This window comes from Arachis ipaensis, chromosome B9 (assembly GCF_059453495.1).
Source record: "Arachis ipaensis isolate K30076 ecotype BB chromosome B9, ASM5945349v1, whole genome shotgun sequence".
Classification (NCBI taxonomy): Eukaryota; Viridiplantae; Streptophyta; class Magnoliopsida; order Fabales; family Fabaceae; genus Arachis; species Arachis ipaensis.
In genome coordinates, this window is record NC_142444.1 from 89,619,589 (window position 1) to 89,640,888 (window position 21,300).

At 38.7% G+C, this 21,300-nt stretch overlaps 1 non-coding gene and 1 pseudogene across 1 annotated transcript; one reads left to right on the plus strand and one right to left on the minus strand.

The window, feature by feature from the left end:
• Window positions 1-6,913: 6,913 nt before the first annotated feature.
• LOC148545406 (DEAD-box ATP-dependent RNA helicase 36 pseudogene) lies at window positions 6,914-7,935 on the minus strand (annotated as a pseudogene).
• Window positions 7,936-20,279: 12,344 nt separating this feature from the next.
• On the plus strand, window positions 20,280-20,387 carry LOC148545407 (small nucleolar RNA R71). Its single transcript, XR_015900405.1, has one exon. It is a non-coding gene; the product is annotated as a small nucleolar RNA R71 (small nucleolar RNA).
• The last annotated feature ends 913 nt before the right edge of the window (window positions 20,388-21,300 follow it).

The following is a 21,300-nucleotide window of genomic DNA, read 5'->3' on the forward strand; positions in this document are numbered from 1 at the left end:
GTCGAAAAGCAGACTCTCTCGTCAGAAGAGGGAGGGGCAAGTTCATAGTTCTTCTCATCACCAGAATTACTACAGACACTGTGAAACTGCCTAAGCTGAGTACAAAATTCAGAATCAACCAGTGAGACACACATAAGAACCATGGAGTCCACCTAATCAGCCATACCCGCGGGAACCTGGGAAGGCATTTCGACAACGTTATTTCGGGAAGACATGAGGTCAACTAAATCCTACAAAAAGAAAAGAAGAATGGATTACTCAAAAACATCTCGGACAGAGGGCAAAACATCTCGACGGGCGGATAAACAAAAAGGGAAAACCCCAAGACTCAAGACAAAGGTCTTGGGGCATCCCTTGGAGGCAGTAAACAAGCAAGGTTTTCAAGTTATTTCTACGGTCTACATCCCAGCACTCATCAAAATAAAATCCAGAAAGAAAACAAAGGAAGCAAAAACGCAAAAGGACCACACTTCTACAGTTTTCCAGCAAAAAATACTACTTCTACAGTATATCAGAAATGTCAAAAAAGGCCAAGCAGCAAGGGCGCAAACTTTCTTTTGAAATCAAGCAAAAAATCATCAGCCAAGGCACAAATAGAAACGGCGGCAACATGCAAAAGAAAAAAGATTCAAGCAACAAGAAAAAGATTCACACCAAAAAGCAAAGAAATTTCAGAGCATGCAACAAGTCAAGCATGATAAAAAACAGAAAGATCCAAACTTTCTCCAAAAAGAAGATCAAAAGGAAACCCATCGCAAAGTCAAAAACAACGAGGAAAATACGACAGGGGACCAACCTGGAGACGGAAGAAGCTTCGAGGAAGATTAGAAGCGCAGAGATAAAGGCTGCCCAGAAAAATGGCAAGCGACGAAAGCAGAAGCGCAAGCGAAAGACAGAGAGCAGATGAGAGAAACAGAAAACGAGAGAGCAAAGGGAGAAGTTACGAAGAAGAAATGAAGAAGAGAAACCGTTTTTGATCGCGAAATTCAAAATAAAAGCCAAGAGAGAATGAAGGGCAAATTAATGCCAATTAAATGCGGATATTAAAACCGCTTGCGTTCTCAAAAAAGCGCTAATACAAAAACGCGCGCTTTTAGAGGAAAACGTTCTACATTCAAAAAAGACACTTTACAAAGAAAGGAATCGACAAATGCTTGAGTTCGACTTTAAGAAGGACCGAAGTCAAGGACTCGACCTCAAAAAGAAGATCGAGCTCAAGCAGGGGCACTGTTCATACCCTGGGTCGAGCTATCCGACCTGGGATGATTCGAGAAAAAGCGACCAAACCTCTTCAGGTCAGACTATCCGACCTCTTCTCAAAGAGCTCGGCCAAATCGACAGAAGAGCCCAATTAAGGGCCCAAACAGAGGAGCACGACCCGAATCCTAAGGCGGCCTAAGCCTATAGAGATGAAGGTGGTTTCATTGAAAGATACGCTGACCTCAACTCAAAGATAAAGATAAGATAAAATAACTAACTTATCTTATCAAAAAGGTCATATCTCACCATTATAAATACACTGGAGCACCCAGGTATAACTCATACTCTGATTCTACATAACACCTGTTTAATACCCATGCTAACTTAAGCATCGGAGTCTCTTGCAGGTACCCCCCACCCTTCGGTGACAGAGGATCAGCAGCACGTCCAAGTCCAAACAAGTCGGACGTACCAGCTCCGGCCTCCATTCACCAGCCGGACACATCGGTTCCGACCATCACTGAGGATCTTGTCCGAGATCGACCTACAGTTTCAGGTAACCCTCGGAACAGAGATACTTATGTAATTCATTGGTGAGAATTTCAGATAAGCGTATAGAGGTGCTTTCGTTCCTCTTGAACCTCTGCTTTTCTGCTGTCTTCATCCAATCATTCCTACTCCTTTCCATGGCAAGCTTTATGTAGGGCATCACCGTTGTCAATGGCTACATCCCATCCTCTATGTGAAAATGGTCCAATGTGTTGTCACTGCATGGCTAATCATCTGTCAGTTCTCGATCATACTGGAATAGGATTTACTATCCTTTTGCGTCTATCACTACGCCCAGCACTCGCGAGTTTGAAGCTCGTCACAGCCATCCCTTCCCAAATCCTACTCGGAATACCACAGACAAGGTTTAGACTTTTCGGATCTCAGGAATGGCCATCCATGGGTTCTAACTTATACCATGAAGATTCTAATATCTCGGACTCGGTCCTCTATATTAGATATCTAAGAGATATTCATTCTAGCTTGTTTGCATGTAGAACGAAAGTGTTTGTTAGGCACGCGTTCATAAGTGAGAATGATGATGAGCGTCACATAATCATCACATTCATCATGTTCTTGGGTGCGAATGGATATCTTAGAATAGGAATAAGCTTGACTTGAATAGAAAAATAATAGTACTTTGCATTAATTCATGAGGAACAGCAGAGCTCCACACCTTAATCTATGGTGTGTAGAAACTCTACCGTTGAAAATACATAAGTGATGAAGGTCCAGGCATGGTCGAATGGCCAGCCCCATAAAGGTCTAAGATAGCATAAAACTGATCAAAGATCTGATCCGAAGATGTAAATACAATAGTAAAAAGTCCTATTTATACTAAACTAGTTACTAGGGTTTACAGAAATGAGTAAATGATGCAGAAATCCACTTCTGGGACCCACTTGGTGTGTGCTTGGGCTGAGCATTGAGCTTTACACGTGTAGAGGCTTCTTTTGGAGTTGAACGCTAGTTTGTAACCTGTTTCTGGCGTTTAACTCCACTTTGCAACCTGTTTCTGGCGTTTAACTCTAGAATGCAGCATGGAACTGGCGTTGAACGCCAGTTTGCGTCATCTAAACTCGGGAAAAGTACGGACTATTATATATTTCTGGAAAGCTCTGGATGTCTAATTTCCAACGCAATTGAGAGCGCACCATTTAAAGTTCTGTAGCTCCAGAAAATCCACTTTGAGTGCAGGGAGGTCAGAATCCAACAGCATCTGCGCCACTACAAGAAAAACACCCATTCAGGTACACTTGAAAAGTGTAGCCAAAAGTGAAAAAAATGATGCCTTAGGCTACGGCTACGCTTTCTGGGCTACGGCTACGCTTTTTGGAGTGATTCCTATTCGGCCGTTGCCTATTCTCAAAGGCTACGCTTTTTTGCACCAAGGGCTACGCTTTTGGCATTTGGGAATAGGGTGCGCTTTTCAAGTGATGTTGTCCAGGACCAAAGGCTACGATTTTCAGCTTCTATTTTTACCAGAATAGGCTACGCTTTTCAGTGCTACTACATCACTTGTAAAGCATAGCCACATTGTATACCATAGCTACTCTATATAAGTGTAGCCTTAGGTCCCTCATTTTTTTCTAATTTTCTGTATAAGCATAACTACTCTATATAAGTGTAGCCTTAGATTCCTCATTGTTTTTTTTATTTTCTATATATATATATATATATATATATATATATATATATATATATTCTAATAATTTTTTGTACATAACATTTAGTAATATGATTACATATATAATTCTGTATTTTTAATTAAATGAGTTAAATATTATAAAATAAAAATAAATACATAATTATACTAAATAATTTCTTTAAATAATAAAAATTATCTGTAAATAAAATATATTTATAATGATCCAAAAGTACTAATATTCATACATCTCACACTAAATTAAACATAGCCATATCAAAATAGGCATGAGACTACTTCATATAAGTATTTACTACTAATACTCTACGGAAAACTAAAATATTATATTCTATATAAGTATCTTCTAATAAAAGTAATTAGTCTACCATACATGTATCTATTCTCAACATTACTCCATCTTAACCCATAAACCACAATGATAAACAGCTTAATCTTCATTATCATCCTCAATATTATCCTGCATAATTATATAGAAAAGTAATTAGAAAAATATTTATAACGACATTCTCAATTATAAAAATTAAAAAATCAAACTGAAAATAATTAGAAACCAAACTGAAAATAATTGTATAAATTATCAAAACTATGTCAACTTAAAAAATAAAGTTAGCACAATTCTTGATGCTGCTTCAGTTAGCACAAAACTAGAATTACAACAACTAGAATTACACAAATAATTTTCAGCCATAACAATACAACTTCAAGTGTTAAAGTGTCAATAAAGCCAATAACATATGATTTTCAGCCATAGCAATTAACTTAACCATATGCAAATATAAGAGGTATAACATATTATACATATACCTAATATATTATACATATAAAAAAAGGGGCAAAAGAAATCCTAATATATTATTATTTATTTTAAATAGGAATCCTAAAGTGTACTTTGGTTTTGGTTTTGTAACTGTGTTCTAAGAATTTAATTTTATATGATTTTTTAAAAACCAGCTACTGATTTAGTACACTTCAGAAAAATAGCAAGCAATAACCAACTTAGAAAAATCATATAAAATCCATCTTTGGTTGGATTCTCCTAAAGTTTGGTGTGATTGAACCAGACTTACCCATCTTTCACCCAGTTTAAGTCCCAGAGCATTTTCACTTCTCTAGAAAAAGTTATGCCTCTCGAAATATGGTTTTGTTTTAAGAAAAGGGTGCTGTCGCAGCAGCGAATAACCCTACTTCCAGAAGACACAAATTTTTCTATAAAATTCAAATTATCCTGAAATTTGGACATAAAATACTAGACATCCTAATATTTCATTCCTCTTTAGTTTCACCTCCAAAGAGTTTCAGAGTATTGAGATATGTGGTTTTGAAGTTACTGTTCCAGAATTCATACAGCATTGTTTCTGCAGAAAATGACCATTTTCTAAAAATCATATCTCCCAAACCATACATCAGAAAATTCTGAAATTTTAGGAGAATAATCTAGACATCTTAAGGTTTCATAGAAAAATTATTTCACTCATTTTGAGTGGCTAGATTACTCCCAATTTTGTTCACAAATTGCTGCCCAAAACTGCATAATTCTGCAACATGTAACCTTGGGTTTTGAGAGGTCAAAAATTGATTCCTAGCTTTTCACTCACTCTAACCTTGCATTCTAACTTTCTTTTACCTATTGTAACTTGTTAGAAAGATTAAATCAGTCCCAAGTGTTCAGGATTAATAAGTCACCATTTTTTGTCACTTTTCACATTTAAGCATACTCATATGAAATCAACAATTTCTGCATTACTCAACATAGCAATCCAGCCACAAATCACTCAAACAATTCACATATATTATTGTTAATTTACTGCATCATATATACCAAATAGACCAGCATCATCTCAAATAATCATTAGCATGTATCATCAATTAATTCAATCATGAAAATTGGCTTCTAGCCTTTCAACAAATTCTGCACTCTAACAAACAGAATTTTCAGCATCATCATCATTCAATAAATCAAACACAACATCATTCAATTAGTCACAACCTCAATTCTATTACCTCGTTCCCATGGCTTCTCAGAAGTATCACTATCATCATTCCCTCTAAAACAATTTGAAGCACCAAAGCAATTCCCAAAGCTGGACAAGATATTTCCAAACTTTTGAAATAAATCATGTAATCCCGCATTATCTATGGATTCAGCTAAGTTCTGCCGCAGTACAAGAAAAACAAAAGAATTCACTTTAAAAATGATATAGATCCTGGCATATGATTAAGTATGGTATATCAAAGCTGCAAACAAATAGACATATACCTTAACAAAAACATTGCCTCTGCCACTTTTTCTCACATCAGGATCGCGACGAGACCACATGACCCTTATCACTTTTCCATGTAGTAACGAATGATTCTTCAACTAAATTTCACGACTTGCTATTCATGAAAATCAAAGACAACGAATTAAATTAACAGTAATTAGACTACATTAATTAACAAGATAACACTCTTAATATGCAATGATTTTATTTTTTCAATCTTTTTCGTTAGTGAAAACTTAATCATATGTCTTGCACACTTCAATACATTTGAGATCTGAGTCTTAAAGAGAAATTTGGACCTCAAAAGTCAAAACCAAAATCACCCAAGGAAAATCTACACTATATGTCATGTTTGTAACAGTTGCAACAAGCAACTCCCTCATAGAGGTTTGATTATGTGCATCTTATAGCAGCTGAAACTCCTCTTGGCATCAAATGGAACCCAAATATAAGAACAAAAGCATGACAACTTTTGAAGTTGAATAGATATTGTTACTCAGAACCATAGAAGTAACTCAATAACAACGAGATCAGAATCTAAGTTTGCATCTAAAGTAACAACTGTAAATTGTCCCCTCATGTTGTTGCCAACCTACAAAACCAGGGTTAATTATCTCTCATCTAAACCCCATAAAACTCAAGTTTGTAAGCATGTAAGGATCCACAAAAACACCTCTCTAGCAAATAAAATAGAATCTAAGAACAATAATATGAGCAAACCAAGTTCTAGTAATCACAAAGCAGATACAAACAATTCACTCCATACATAGAAAAGGGAGAAAAACACATAATTTATACCTTGATAAGAGTATCGAATTAGAAGAGTAAAAACCTCTTCGGAACTCTTGGAATCGTTATCACACAACAAAATCCTAACTTTGCTTCTGTTAATGAAGCCATCACCGCCACTCTTACTGTTATTACCTCCAACACCGTTGTTATTACTCTCTTTGTTCAAATTCAGCTTCTCCCTCTCCATCTCACGGGAAAAAAGAAACACAAAAAAGAGAAAAACTTTATGCTAAAGTTGAGAAATTTGAACACTAAAAAACCTCCATAGAAACCCTTCTTCCGAAAACCCAAATTATGACAGTCACAATCAATGGATCAAATTCAAAACCAAAATCCATCATAAGAGAGAAAGTTCACTAATGTTATTAAGAGAGATACCTGCATGTAGAGATAAATACAATGGCAGATCGGATGTCCATATCTTCCATTTTTGATAAAATATGCATCAAATATGTCCATATCTTCCATTACTTGTGGTTGTTACAGAAAATAACAGATTTTGCCGATTTTCTGGTAAGCACTTAAAGATAAATTTCAATTCCTCCTGAAAACTGACATCAAGAACTCGATCTGCTTCATCCAGGACAAGGAACTGCATATAAATATGAAGGTAAAGAAATGCATAACATTTAGATATACACAATGTAGTTCCATATACATACACATATATAACCTATGTCCTACCTTCCAAGCTTCTGGGACACAGTTCTACACTACAAGCCCTCCATACCTCCATTGAAAATCACAACATCATTAATAGTAAACCATAACCACAACAACATCAACACCAAAACCTCATTATCCATTAACAAAACAAAAAAACATCACGATCATTAATACATAGATTAAAATAAATCCACTGAAAGTTGCTTCCTAGAAATTCTCTGACTTTTAAACCCTCCTATAATTTAAAAATTGCAATTGAATTCTTAAAATTAAACATTTTTTTAAGCAAGTCACTCCTCACAAACAGTACTCATAGTTTGAGAAATTATCGTTAGACATTGTGAACAATCACATATTTTTAGACTATACAAACACGAAAGAGTTGAACCTAGTTATTACCTTAGTTCTAGCAAAAACTAAAGGAATATTAGGATTCTCGAGCAAGGACTTGATCCTCCCTGGCGTGGCAATAACGACGTGGGGCCTGGCAGCAAGCTCCTTGGTTTGCCAAAGCATGTCCATGCCGCCGACAACCACTGCAATGCGGAGGTGGAGGCAGGAACCGAGGGCGCGGAACTACTCTGGTAGCTAGAATGCCAGTTCCCTAGTGGGCGTCACCACCAACGCGAACACACCGAACGGGTGCTCCGACAGGTGGTGGAGGATCGGGAGGGCGAAAGCGGCGGTCTTGCCGCTGCCAGTTTCATCGATGCCGAGCACGTGGCGGCCCTCCAGGACTCGCGGGATGCAGTGAGACTGAACACGCCGGGGATGCTTCAAACAGGACAAGAGAGCAAACATTGGCGAATGAGGAGATCGAGGGCCCTCGAGAACGACGAACCATGAGGATTGTGAACGACCACGACGAACCTAGTGCCGATCTTGAGCCCGACGAGCGGTGACGGTGAGATTGATGGCGGCGCGATGGAGGCTAGGGTTTTCACATCCTTTCAAGGGAGAGCTGCGAAGATGGACGGACGGCGGCAGAAGCGCAACTAAGGGAGACGAGCAGACAAGTGAGACGGTGACAGTGGCGCACGATGACAGAGAGCACAACGACGGGGAGATTGGAGAAGCGGTTGGGGTTTTGTTATTTGGTGCTTTGGTAGGTGAGAAAGAATGACCGAATGAGAGAGACAGAGAGTGCAAAGCTTCGATGATGAAAAGGAAACAAAATAAAATTTCACTAAGTGTCCTATGGCTATTTGGCGTTTTTACATTAGGCAAAGCTTTTAAATTGCACCCAAATCATAACAAATATGTTACTCTTCAAAAGCGCTCCCTTTGTTATGAAAAGTGTACCCATAGATATCAACATAAGGCTACGCTTTATAAGTGACTTTTATTCTATCTAAGGCTATACTTTTTAAATGATGCCATAATTATGTTTCTTATTCTCTTATAAAAGGGGAACACGGAGAAAAGCGTAGCCTATTCTATGAATAGGCTACGCTTTTCAAATGTAGCTTAAAAAAAGTGTGGCTGAATGAGTGTTTTTCTTGTAGTGGCAGTCCTTCTTCAACCTCTGAATCTGATTTTTGCTCAAGTCCCTCAATTTCAGCCAGAAAATACCTGAAATCACAGAAAAACACACAAACTCATAGTAAAGTCCAGAAATGTGAATTTTAATTAAAAACTAATAAAAATATACTAAAAACTAATTAAATTATAGTGAAAACTGTGTAAAAACAATGCCAAAAAGCGTATAAATTATCCGATCATCAGTTGGTAATCAATTTGTTTTGAGCTAACAATGCACCCATATGGCTCAGCTCCATCACTCCTCTATTAGTTCTCCGATCTGAGGCATAGAAGTACCTATTGTTAGCTACAGTTTCAATTATATCTATGGCCTCTTCTATAGTCTTTTTGGTATTGAGAGAGCCTCCTGAAAAGTGGTCCAGGGCCTTCTTTGCTTCTCTAGAAAAGCCTTCATAGAAAATGTGTAGTTGCACCCATTCGTTGAACATATCAGGGGGGCATCTTCTTGCTAGCTCCTTATACCTTTCCCAGCTTCATATAAGGTTTCTCCATTTAGCTGTCTGAAGGTTTGCACCTCCGTTCTCAACTTGATTATCCTCTAGGTGGGGGGGGGGTAGAACTTTGTTAGAAACTTGTTAACAATGTCCTCCCAGGTGGTAAGACTTTCCTTGGGAAAGGATTCAAGCCACTTAGATACTTTGTCCCTAAGAGAAAAGGGAAATAAGAGCAATCTATAGGTGTTAGGGTGAACACCATTGGCTTTCACAGTGTCACAAATTCTCAAGAATGTAGATAGATGTTGGTTGGGGTCTTCTTGGGCACTTTCTCCAAATGTGAAATTGTTTTGAACTAGGGTGATGAGTTGAGGTTTTAGCTCAAAGTTGTTGGCATGAATGGTTGGTTTTAGAATGCTGCTTCCACAATTCCCTGGTTTTGGGTTAATGAAAGAGCCTAGAACTCTTCTCTCTTGCACTACATGATTGCCAGCACCCTCTCCAACATGATTGCCCATACCTTCTCGATGATGGTTATTCATATCATCAGCCATGTCTATATCCAGATCTTCCTCCTCTTCTTCTTCACCAATAGCCCTCTTTCCTCTTGCTTCCCTCCTTAGTCTAAGGAAGGTCCTCTCAGGTTCAGTATCAAAGGAGGTTAATGCCTCTCTTCTTCTACCTGTCATACACACAGCCAAAAACACAAAAAAGCTAGTGAAGAAATCACTCTGTTAAGGAATGTGGTTAGAGTGATTGGTGCAAATTGTCAAACAGTTAGTGGATTAGTGTGCAAGTATGTAAATACACAATGAAAAGTAATTGAAATTGCTAAAAATGAAAGTAAACAAATTGAAGTTAACTAATCAACAAAAGAAAAAAAAAGTGTTCAATCTATTTATCCCTTGATTTAATCATTGTTAATGCAAAATCAATCCCCGACAACGGTGCCATAAACTTGATCACGTGGAATTTTATATCTCTACAAACTCCCTTTGGTAAGTATACCGAATTTGTCGTCAAGTAAAACCTCACAATAGAGTGAGGTCGAATCCCACAGGGATTGATTGGTTGAGCAACTTTAATAAGAGGGATAATCTAGTTGAACTAAACAGAATTGGGTTGAGAATTACAGAAATTTAAATGGCAGAAAACGTAAATAGCAAGAAATGTAAATGACAGAAAGGTAAATAGCTGAATTAAATTGCTGGAATGTAAATTACAGAAAATAAATAGCAATAAATTAAATGGGAATGGGGTGATGAACATTAAAGTAAACAGAATATAAAGAATAGGAAGATAAGAATGGGTAAGCTCATTGGGTTCAGGAGATGTTGCATTCTCTGGATCAAGTTCATTATCATCTCTTCCTCAATCCATGCAACTCATTGATCTCTTGGCAATCTTAGGTGATTGAATCCCAATTTCTTGACAATTCAATCTCTCTAAGCTTGAACAATTGCCCAATTCCTTGATCTAATTGCTCATGGGAAGAGATGAAGTACGATCACTAATTATACCACATGTTTTTCTAGATCAAAGCATCGAGAGGATTATATGTCACTATATCCGTCCAATACCCAATCTAGTGCAATATGAGAAAGCATTTCTAGCATGATTCCCTCATTCCTCTTCCAAGGTTCCGAGGGAATCTAAGTATGAACAATTTCTCTTTCAAGACAATTGCACAATTGGATGAAGATCGAAAGCTTTCAAGCAAATCAAAGAGAATGAATAGAAGAAGAACACGAAGAACTATTATTGATCTATTGAATTACAACAGAGCTCCCTCCCCTAATGAAGTGGTTAGTTGATCACAGCTCTAGGAAATGAAAATGAAAATGTAAAGTGCATTGAAAGTAAAACTAATTATAGAGAATAGTGAAATAAGTGTTTACAATTCCAGATTCCTTGGATTTCCAATCCCCTTTCTAGTTCAAAACTACTCCTATATATACTACTTCTCTGATCCTCAGTTGAGTCTTCAAGTATCTGGATGTGGGCTCTTGACCTTAGTTGAAGCAGTTGACAAACTCTTTGGGCTTTTCTCAGCTTACTGGAAGAGTTTTGTTGAGGTAGTAGTCACGTTAGTTAGGCCATTAGCGGGGGCGTTAATGTGAGTAACGACCTGTGTAATTGTATGGCTCGATGACGTTAGTGACACTAACATGGTCACTAACATTACAAAGCTCATGAATCCATGTTACTCCTGGCGTTAGTGGCACTAACATGGCCACTAATGCCACAACTTGCCTCAGCCACCGTTAGTACTTCCGTTAGTGGCACTAACGTTGCCACTAACAGCACCAATTTGCCTTTGAACCCACCATCGATGACGTTAGTGGCACTAACGTTGCCACTAACGCTACTCTTCCTTCTTCAGCCACCGTTTGTGCTGCTGTTAGTGGCACTAATGTTGCCACTAATGGTCTTCTTCCTTCCTTTGCCCACGTTAATACTGTCGTTAGTGGCACTAACGTGGCCACTAACAGCCATACCATCCATTGCCCCCGTTGGTGCTGGTGTTAGTGTGCCTGAATTGGCCACTAACGTCACCTTGTTTTTGCTTCTTCCTTGCCTGAAATCAATTAACCATTGCATTAAAGCCTTGCTCTAATCACAAGATAATGCATCATTCCTTGCATCAATTAGTTATTTTCATAAATCTCATGAAAATATTTATAATTCACAATGTTTGATTCAATCAAGACATGTATGCATAACTCATCCAAATACTTGTTTATTGCTTAAGAAAATATATGAAACTAACCTAAAACATACTAGAAATGGCTTGTAAAACTATCAAGATTCCTTGGCATCAGCAAGTGGCACAAAAAGGCAAAAGAGGAAGCGAATACAATGTATACTTGGAGCCAATAGAAAACAGACAAACGCTTAATTGAGAAAGAGTGCATAGTGGTGTAGTATGATAAAAACAATGTGTGTGTTCTAGATATGCGCACGGTCAGAACACACACATTGGTCGGTTAAAACGGCAATGACACAATCAACAATTCAGAATGAGTTTCTCAATTAAACGGCCTAAGATGCAAGCAATGAATAAGCAAATATCAAAACACAAGCAAACTTAGGCAAACACAACTAAAGTGAATTAAATTTTGGAAATATTGGATATTAAAATTGTGTAAGTGAAAGTGCAAAGCGGTATAGAATAGCACAACCAACAATGACAAATTCAATGATGAAAAGAAAACTATTGATTCATCTTCAAAAATAATGAAATAACCACAATGACAAGGTGCTTGTTGCAAAAAGTGACAAGCTTGATAAGAATCAAATCAAGTCACTCAAACAAATGCAAAGTATTAAAAACAAACAAGTATCTTGTTATGTGATTATATTGATTTGAAAACTATGATGAGCAAGCAATTCAATTTAATTTACTAATATTCAATGCACTCGTTAAAAGTTCCACCAAATATGAAATCCAATGGTAATATTTTCAAGTTGATTTGGTGCTAGTAACTCAAGTAACAAACAAGTACATTACTGAAATTCAATCACAAAATAATATAATGATTCAAAAGTGCACAACTCTTAATTAGAATGCCCAACAAGGGTATAGTCCAACACATATGGTAGCTACAACACATGTATTAAACTAAAGGTTCATTCAAGCATTTCATTGAACACTTGACGCACATTGCACATATCTATCAACTTTCAAGCCAATTTCAATCAATATTCAACCCAATTAATCATCAAAGAAACACTTGCAACTCATTTAAGCAACAAAAAACTAATCTAATCCTAATATAATCACTGAAATCTAACTGAAATGCAATTAAAATTAACTAGAATAAGTAGAAAACAGGACAAAAGCAAGAACCTGAATTAAGAGAAGACAAAATTTCCAAAAAGTCACTTGTGCGTATGAACGGACAAGTGTGCATACGCACACATGGTGGAAAATGCAGGGTGCGCGTACGCATAAGCATGTGCGCACGCACCTGGCAGATAGGCAATTAGGATGTCTGTGTACGCATAGCTCGGTGTGTGTGCGTACACACAAAAGGTGAAAATTTTTTTTAATCAGAGCGAAATAGGGTCATGCGCACACACATAGGACTGTGCGCACACACATAGGACTGTGCGCGTGCACCTAACAGGGAGCGCAATTTGGGGTGTACGTACATGACTACGCATGCGTATGCACACATCAATGGAAATGGGACTATTGTGCGTCCGCACAGGTGTGTGCGTACGCACACTGCCGTATTTGTGCAAAATTTTAATGCTTCTAAGGCACCAAGCATTATATCAATCAAAGGTTTTCAACCCCAAAACATATTATTCCTTAAAAACATATGATCAAAACTAAAATGCTCTAAACTAAGCCTAGAATCCAATTAAACTAAACCAACCAAAAGAAATAAGATTCAATAAGCAAAAGCTAAAAGAAGAGAGGAATTAGAAGGATGTTACCTGGTGCACGAAATTGTGATCTCAGGCAACGGCGCCAAAAACTCTGTACGCACGTCTTAATAAATTGTTTTTCATTCACAACTTCGATACAACTAACCAGCAAGTGCACTGGGTCGTCCAAGTAATAAACCTTACGTGAGTAAGGGTCGATCCCACAGAGATTGTTGGTATGAAGCAAGCTATGGTCATCTTGTAGATCTCAGTCAGGCGGATATCAAATAGTTATGGAGTTTTCGAAAATAATAATAAACAGAGAATAAAGATAGAAATACTTATGTATATCATTGGTGAGAATTTCAGATAAACGTATAGAGATGCTTTCGTCCCTCTGAACTTCTGCTTTCCTGCTGTCTTCATCCAATCAGTCCTACTCATTTCTATGGCTGGCTTTATGTAAGGACATCACCATTGTCAATGGCTACTTTTCATCCTCTCTGTGAAAATGGTCCGATGCGCTGTCACTGCATGGCTAATCATCTGGAGGCATTACCGTGGTCAATGGCTGCATCCTATCCTCTTGTGAAAATGGTCCAAATGCTCTATCACAACACGGCTAATCATCTGAGGTTCTCGATCATACTGGAATAGGATTCACCCTCCTTTTGCGTCTGTCACTACGCCCAGCACTCGCGAGTTTGAAGTTCGTCACAGTCATTCAATCCCAGAATCCTACTCGGAATACCACAGACAAGGTTTAGACTTTCCAGATTCTCATGAATGCCGCCATCAATCTAGCTTATACCACGAAGATTCTGATTAAGAGATCCAAGAGATAATCATTCAATCTAAGGTGGAACGGAAGTGGTTATCAGGCACGCGTTCGTGGGGGAATAATGATGATTGTCACGTTCATCACATTCATGTTGAAGTGCGAATGAATATCTTAGAAGCGGAACAAGTTGAATTGAATAGAAAAACAGTAGTACTTTGTATTGATTCATGAGGAACAGCAGAGCTCTACACCTTAATCTATGGAGTGTAGAAACTCTACCGTTAAAAATATATAAGTGATGAAGGTCCAGGCATGGCCGAATAGCCAGCCCCCAAACGTGATCACAGGATCAAAAATACAATCCAGGATCTTCCAAAGATGTTCCAAAGATGAAAATACAATAGTAAAAAGTCCTATTTATACTAAACTAGTTACTAGGGTTTACAAAAGTAAGTAATTGATGCATAAATCCACTTCCGGGGCCCACTTGGTGTGTGCTTGGGCTGAGCTTTAGCTTTCCACGTGCAGAGGCTTCTTTTGGAGTTGAACGCCAGTTTGTAACGTATTTCTGGCGTTCAACTCTGGCTTGTGACGTGTTTCTGGCATTTAACTCCAGACTGCAGCGTAGAACTGGCGTTCAACGCCTATTTACGTCATCTAAACTCGGCCAAAGTATGGACTATTATATATTTCTGGAAAGCCCTGGATGTCTACTTTCCAACGCAATTGGAAGCGCGCCATTTTGAGTTTTGTAGCTCCAGAAAATCCACTTTGAGTGCAGGGAGGTCAGAATCCAACAGCATCAGCAGTCCTTCTTCAACCTCTGAATCTGATTTTTGCTCAAGTCCCTCAATTTTAGCCAGAAAATACCTGAAATCATAGAAAAACACACAAACTCATAGTAAAGTCCAGAAATATAAATTTGATATAAAAACTAATAAAAACATCCCTAAAAGTAACTAGATCCTACTAAAAATATACTAAAAACAATGCCAAAAAGCGTATAAATTATCCGCTCATCACAACACCAAACTTAAATTGTTGCTTGTCCCCAAGCAACTGAAAATCAAATAGGATAAAAAGAAGAGAATATACTATAAATTCCAAACTATCAATGAAACATAGCTCCAATCAAATGAGCGGGACTTGTAGCTTTTTGCCTCTTGAATAGTTTTGGCATCTCACTTTATCCATTGAGGTTCAGAATGATTGGTATCTATAGGAACTCAGAGTTCAGATAGTGTTATTGATTTTCCTAGTTCAGTATGTTAATTCTTGAACACAGCTACTTTATGAGTCTTGGCCGTGGCCCTAAGCACTTTGTTTTCCAGTATTACCACCAGATACATAAATGCCACAGACACATAACTGGGTGAACCTTTTCAGATTATGACTCAGCTTTGCTAAAGTCCCCAATTAGAGGTGTCCAGGGTTCTTAAGCACACTCTGTTTTTGCTTTGGACCTTGACTTTAACCGCTCAGTCTCAAGTTTTCACTTGACACCTTCACGCCACAAGCACATGGTTAGGGACAGCTTGGTTTAGCCGCTTAGGCCAGGATTTTATTCCTTTTTGGCCCTCCTATCCACTGATGCTCAAAGCCTTGGATCCTTTTTATTACCCTTGCCTTTTGGTTTTAAGGGCTATTGGCTTTTTGCTCTTGCCTTTTGGTTTTAAGAGCTTTGGCTTTTTCTGCTTGCTTTTTCTCTCTTTTTTTTTGCCATTTTTTTTTCTGCAAGCTTTGTTTTTTTTGCTGCTTTTTCTTGCTTCAAGAATCATTTTTATGATTTTTCAGATTATCAAATAACATGTCTCCTTGTCATCATTCTTTCAAGAGCCAACATATTTAACATTCTTAAACAACAATTTCAAAATATATATGCACTGTTCAAGCATTCATTCAGAAAACAAGAAGCATTGTCACCACATCAATATAATTAAACTAAGTTCAAGGATAAATTCGAAACTCATGTACTTCTTGTTCTTTTGAATTAAAACATTTTTCATTTAAGAGAGATGATGGATTCATAGGACATTCATAACTTTAAGACAAAGTTACTAAATACTAATGATCATGTAATAAGACACAAACATGGATAATCACTTAACATAAAGAAAACGAAAAACAGAGAATGTAAGAACAAGGAATGAGTCCACCTTAGTGATGGTGGCATTTACTTCTTGAGGAACCAATGATGTCCTTGAGCTCTTCTATGTCTCTTCCTTGTCTTTGTTGCTCCTCCCTCATTGCTTTTTGATCTTCTCTAATTTCATGAAGGATGATGGAGTGCTCTTGATGTTCCACCCTTAGTTGTCCCATGTTGGAACTTAATTCTCCTAGGGAGGTATTGATTAGCTCCCAATAGTTTTGTGGAAGAAAGTGCATCCCTTGAGGTATCTCAGGGATTTCTTGATGATGAGCTTCCTCACGTGTTTCTTGAGCTCCATGAGTGGGCTCTCTTGTTTGCTCCATCCTTTTCTTAGTGATGGGCTTCTCTTCCTCAATGGGAATGTCTCCTTCTATAAAAGCTCCAGCTGAGTAACATAGATGGCAAATAAGATGAGGAAAAGCTAGCCTTGCCAAAGGGGGAGGGCTTTTCGGCTATTTTGTAGAGTTCAAGGGAGATGACTTCATGAACTTCTACTTCCTCACCAATCATGATACTATGAATCATGATGGCCCGATCCACAGTAACTTCAGATCGGTTGCTAGTGGGGATGATGGAGCGTTGAATGAACTCCAACCATCCTCTAGCCACAGGCTTTAGGTCCAGTCTTCTAAGTTGAACTGGTTTGCCTTTGGAGTCAATCTTCCATTGAGCTCCTTCCACACATATGTCCATGAGGACTTGGTCCAACCTTTGATTAAAGTTGACCCTTCTAGTGTAGGGGCGTGCATCTCCTTGCATCATAGGCAGGTCAAACGCTAACCTCATATTTTCCGGACTAAAATCTAAGTATTTCCCCCGAACCATGGTGAGATAATTCTTTGGGTTCGGGTTCTTACTTTGATCATGGTTCCTAGTGATCCATGCATTGGCATAGAACTCTTGAACCATTAGGATGCCAACTTATTGGATGGGGTTTGTTAGAACTTCCCAACCTCTTCTATGGATCTCATGTCGGATCTCCAGATACTCATTTCTCTTGAGTTTGAAAAGGACCTTGGGGATCACCTTCTTCTTGGCCACAACATCATAGAAGTGGTCTTGATGAGCTTTGGAGATGAATCTTTCCATCTCCCATGACTCGGAGGTGGAAGCTTTTGTCTTCCCTTTCCCTTTTTTAGAGGATTCTCCGGTCTTGGGTGCCATCAATGGTAATGGAAAAACAAAAAGCTTATGCTTTTACCACACCAAACTTAGAATATTGTTCGCCCTCGAGCAAGAGAAGAAAGAATAGATGAAGAAGAAGAAGAAAATATGGAGGAGAGGAGGGAGAGGTATATTCGGCCAAGAAGGGAAAGAGAGGGTTGTGTTGTGTGAAAATGAGGAAGAATGGAGGGCTATATATAGGGAAGAGAGGGGGGGTAAGGTTCGGCCATAAGGGTGGGTTTTGGGTGGGAAATTGATTTTAAATTTTGAAGGTAGGTGGAGTTTATGAGGTAGGTTTATGGGGAAGAGTGGATGGATGTGAGTGGTGAAGTGGTGATAGGGAAGAGAGATTGAGGTGATTGGTGAAGAGTTTTGGGGAAGAGTGTTTATTGGGAAGAGAGGATGAACATTGAGAAGAGGGAAGAGAGTGAGTGGTGGTAGGTGGGGATCCTGTGGGGTCCACAGATGCTGAGATGATCCTACGGGGTCCACAGGTCCTGAGGTGTCAAGGAATTGCATCCCTGCACCAATTAGGCATGTAAAATGCCTTTGCATGCAATTCTGGCGTTTAAACGCCGAACTGATGCTTGTTTTGGGCGTTCAACGCCCAGATGCAGCATATTTCTGGCGTTGAACGCCAGCCAGATGCTTGTTTCTGGCGTTCAGCGCCAGCTCTTCTTCACTGTGCATTTCTGGCGTCTGGACGCCAGGATGCTGCTTGTTTCTGGCGTTCAACGCCAGATCCATGCTCTGTTCTGGCATTGAACGCCAACCAGATGCTCCTTACTGGCGTTTAAACGCCAGTAAGATCCTCCTCCAGGGTGTGATTTTTCTTCTGCTTTTTTTGATTCTGTTTTCAATTTTTTTGATTTATTTTTTGACTCCACATGATCATGAACCTATAAGGACATATAACTAATAAAAATATAATTAAATAAAAATTGGGTTGCCTCCCAACAAGCACTTCTTTAATGTCAATAGCTTGACAGTGGGCTCTCATGGAGCCTCACAGATGTTCAGAGCATTGTTGAGACTCCCTAACACCAAACTTAGAGTTTGGATATGGGAGTTCAACACCAAACTTAGAATTTGGTTGTCGCCTCCCAACACCAAACTTAGAGTTTGACTGTGGGGGCTCTGGTTGACTCTGTTTTGAGAGAAGCTTATTGTGCCTCTTTTCCATGTTTACAGAAGGATGTCCTTGAGTTTTAAACTCAAGGGAGTCCTCATTCAATTGAAGGACTAGTTCACCTCTGTTAACATCAATCACAGCTTTTGCTGTGGCTAGGAAGGGTCTTCCAAGGATGATGGATTTATCCTCATCCTTCCCAGTATCTAGGATTATGAAATCAGCAGGGATGTAAAGGCCTTCAACCTTTACTAATATGTCCTCTACTTGTCCATAAGCCTGTTTTCTGGAATTGTCTGCCATCTCTAATGAGATTTTAGCAGCTTGTACCTCAAATATTCCGAGTTTCTCCATTACAGAGAGTGGCATGAGGTTAATTCCTGACCCCAGGTCACATAGAGCCTTCTCAAAGGTCATGGTGCCTATGGTACAAGGTATCAGGAACTTTCCAGGATCCTGTTTCTTCTGAGGCAATCTCAGTTGATCCAATGCATTCAGTTCATTGGTGAACAGGGGAGGTTCATCTCCCCAAGTCTCATTACCAAATAAATTGGCATTCAGCTTCATGATTGCACCAAGGAACTTGGCAACTTGCTCTTCAGTAACATCTTCATTCTCTTCAGAAGAGGAGTACTCTTCAGAGCTCATGAATGGCATAAGGAGGTTCAATGGAATCCCTAGGGTCTCTAGATGAGCCTCAGATTCCTTTGGTTCCTCAAAGGGAAACTCTTTATTGATCATTGGACGTCCCAGGAGGTCTTCCTCCTTAGGATTCACGTCCTCCCCTTCCTCTTTGGATTCGGCCATGATGGTTATATCAATGGCCTTGCACTCTCCTTTTGGATTTTCTTCTGTATTGCTTGGGATAGTACTAGGAGGGATTTCAGTGATCCTTTTACTCAGCTGGCCCACTTGTGCCTCCAAATTTCTAATGGAGGACCTTGTTTCATTCATGAAACTTATAGTGGCCTTAGATAGATCAAAGACTAAGTTTGCTAAATTAGAGGTATTTTGTTCAGAGTTCTCTGTCTATTGCTGAGTGGATGATGGAAAAGGTTTACTATTGTTAAACCTATTTCTTCCACCATTATTAAAGCCTTGTTGAGGCTTTTGTTGATCCTTCCATGAGAGATTTGGGTGATTTCTCCATGAGGGATTATAGGTGTTTCCATAGGGTTCACCCATGTAATTCACCTCTACTATTGCAGGGTTTTCAGGATCATAAGCTTCTTCTTCAGCAGATGCCTCTTGAGTACTGTTGGATGCAGCTTGCATTCCATTCAGACTCTGAGAAATCATATTGACTTGCTGAGTCAATATTTTGTTCTGAGCCAATATGGCATTCAGAGTATCAATTTCAAGAACTCCTTTCTTCTGAGGCGTCCCATTACCCACAGGATTCCTCTCAGAAGTGTACATGAACTGGTTATTAGCAACCATGTCAATGAGTTCTTGAGCTTCTGCAGACGTTTTCTTTAGGTGAATGGATCCACCTGCAGAAGTATCCAATGACATCTTAGCTAATTCAGACAGACCATCATAGAATATATCTAGGATGGTCCATTCTGAAAGCATGTCAGAAGGACACTTTTTGGTCAGTTGCTTGTATCTCTCCCAAGCTTCATAGAGGGATTCACCTTCTTTCTGTTTGAAGGTTTGAACATCCACTCTAAGCTTGCTCAACTTTTGAGGAGGAAAGAACTTGGCTAAGAAAGCCGTGACCAACTTATCCCAAGAGTTCAGGCTATCTTTGGGCTGAGAGTCCAACCACACTCTAGCTCTGTCTCTTACAACACATGGGAAAATCATAAGCCTGTAGACTTCAGGATCTACTCCATTAGTCTTAACAGTATCACAGATCTGCAAGAATTTAGTTAAGAACTGAAAAGGATCTTCAGATGGAAGTCCATGGAACTTGCAGTTCTGCTGCATCAGAGAAACTAATTGAGGTTTCAGCTTAAAATTGTTTGCTCTAATGGTGGGGATGGAGATGCTTCTTCCATGTAAATTAGAATTAGGTGCAGTAAAGTCACCAAGCATCCTCCTTGCATTATTATTATTTTCGGCTGCCATCTCCTCTTCTTGTTCGAAAATTTCTGAAAGGTGCTTGCTGGATTATTGTAATTTAGCTTCTCTTATTTTCCTCTTCAGAGTCCTTTCAGGTTCTGGATCTGCTTCAACAAGAATATTCTTGTCCTTGCTCCTGCTCATATGAAAAAGAGGGAACAGAAAAATAATAATAATAGGGATCCTTTTTACCCAGGTATAGAGGTTCCCCTGTGTGAGTAGAAGAAGAAAAGAATGTAATGTAAAGAAGGGAAGAAAAAACTCGAACACAGAGAGGGAGGTAGTGATGACAAGTCATCTTAGCCTAGTTTCACTAGCCTTTTTCTTTTGTTTTCAATTGAATTATGCACTTTCTTGAGCTACAAGTAAGCTAATTTGGGTAAATTTTCATGCTTCCTTTGATTGAATCGACCATGTATGAATTCATGCTATTTCATGAGGTTTTATGCTATAATTGTCACATATTATGATAAAATGAATATCTCATGATTTTAAGCATAGCTTTGATGTGTTTGGTTGATTA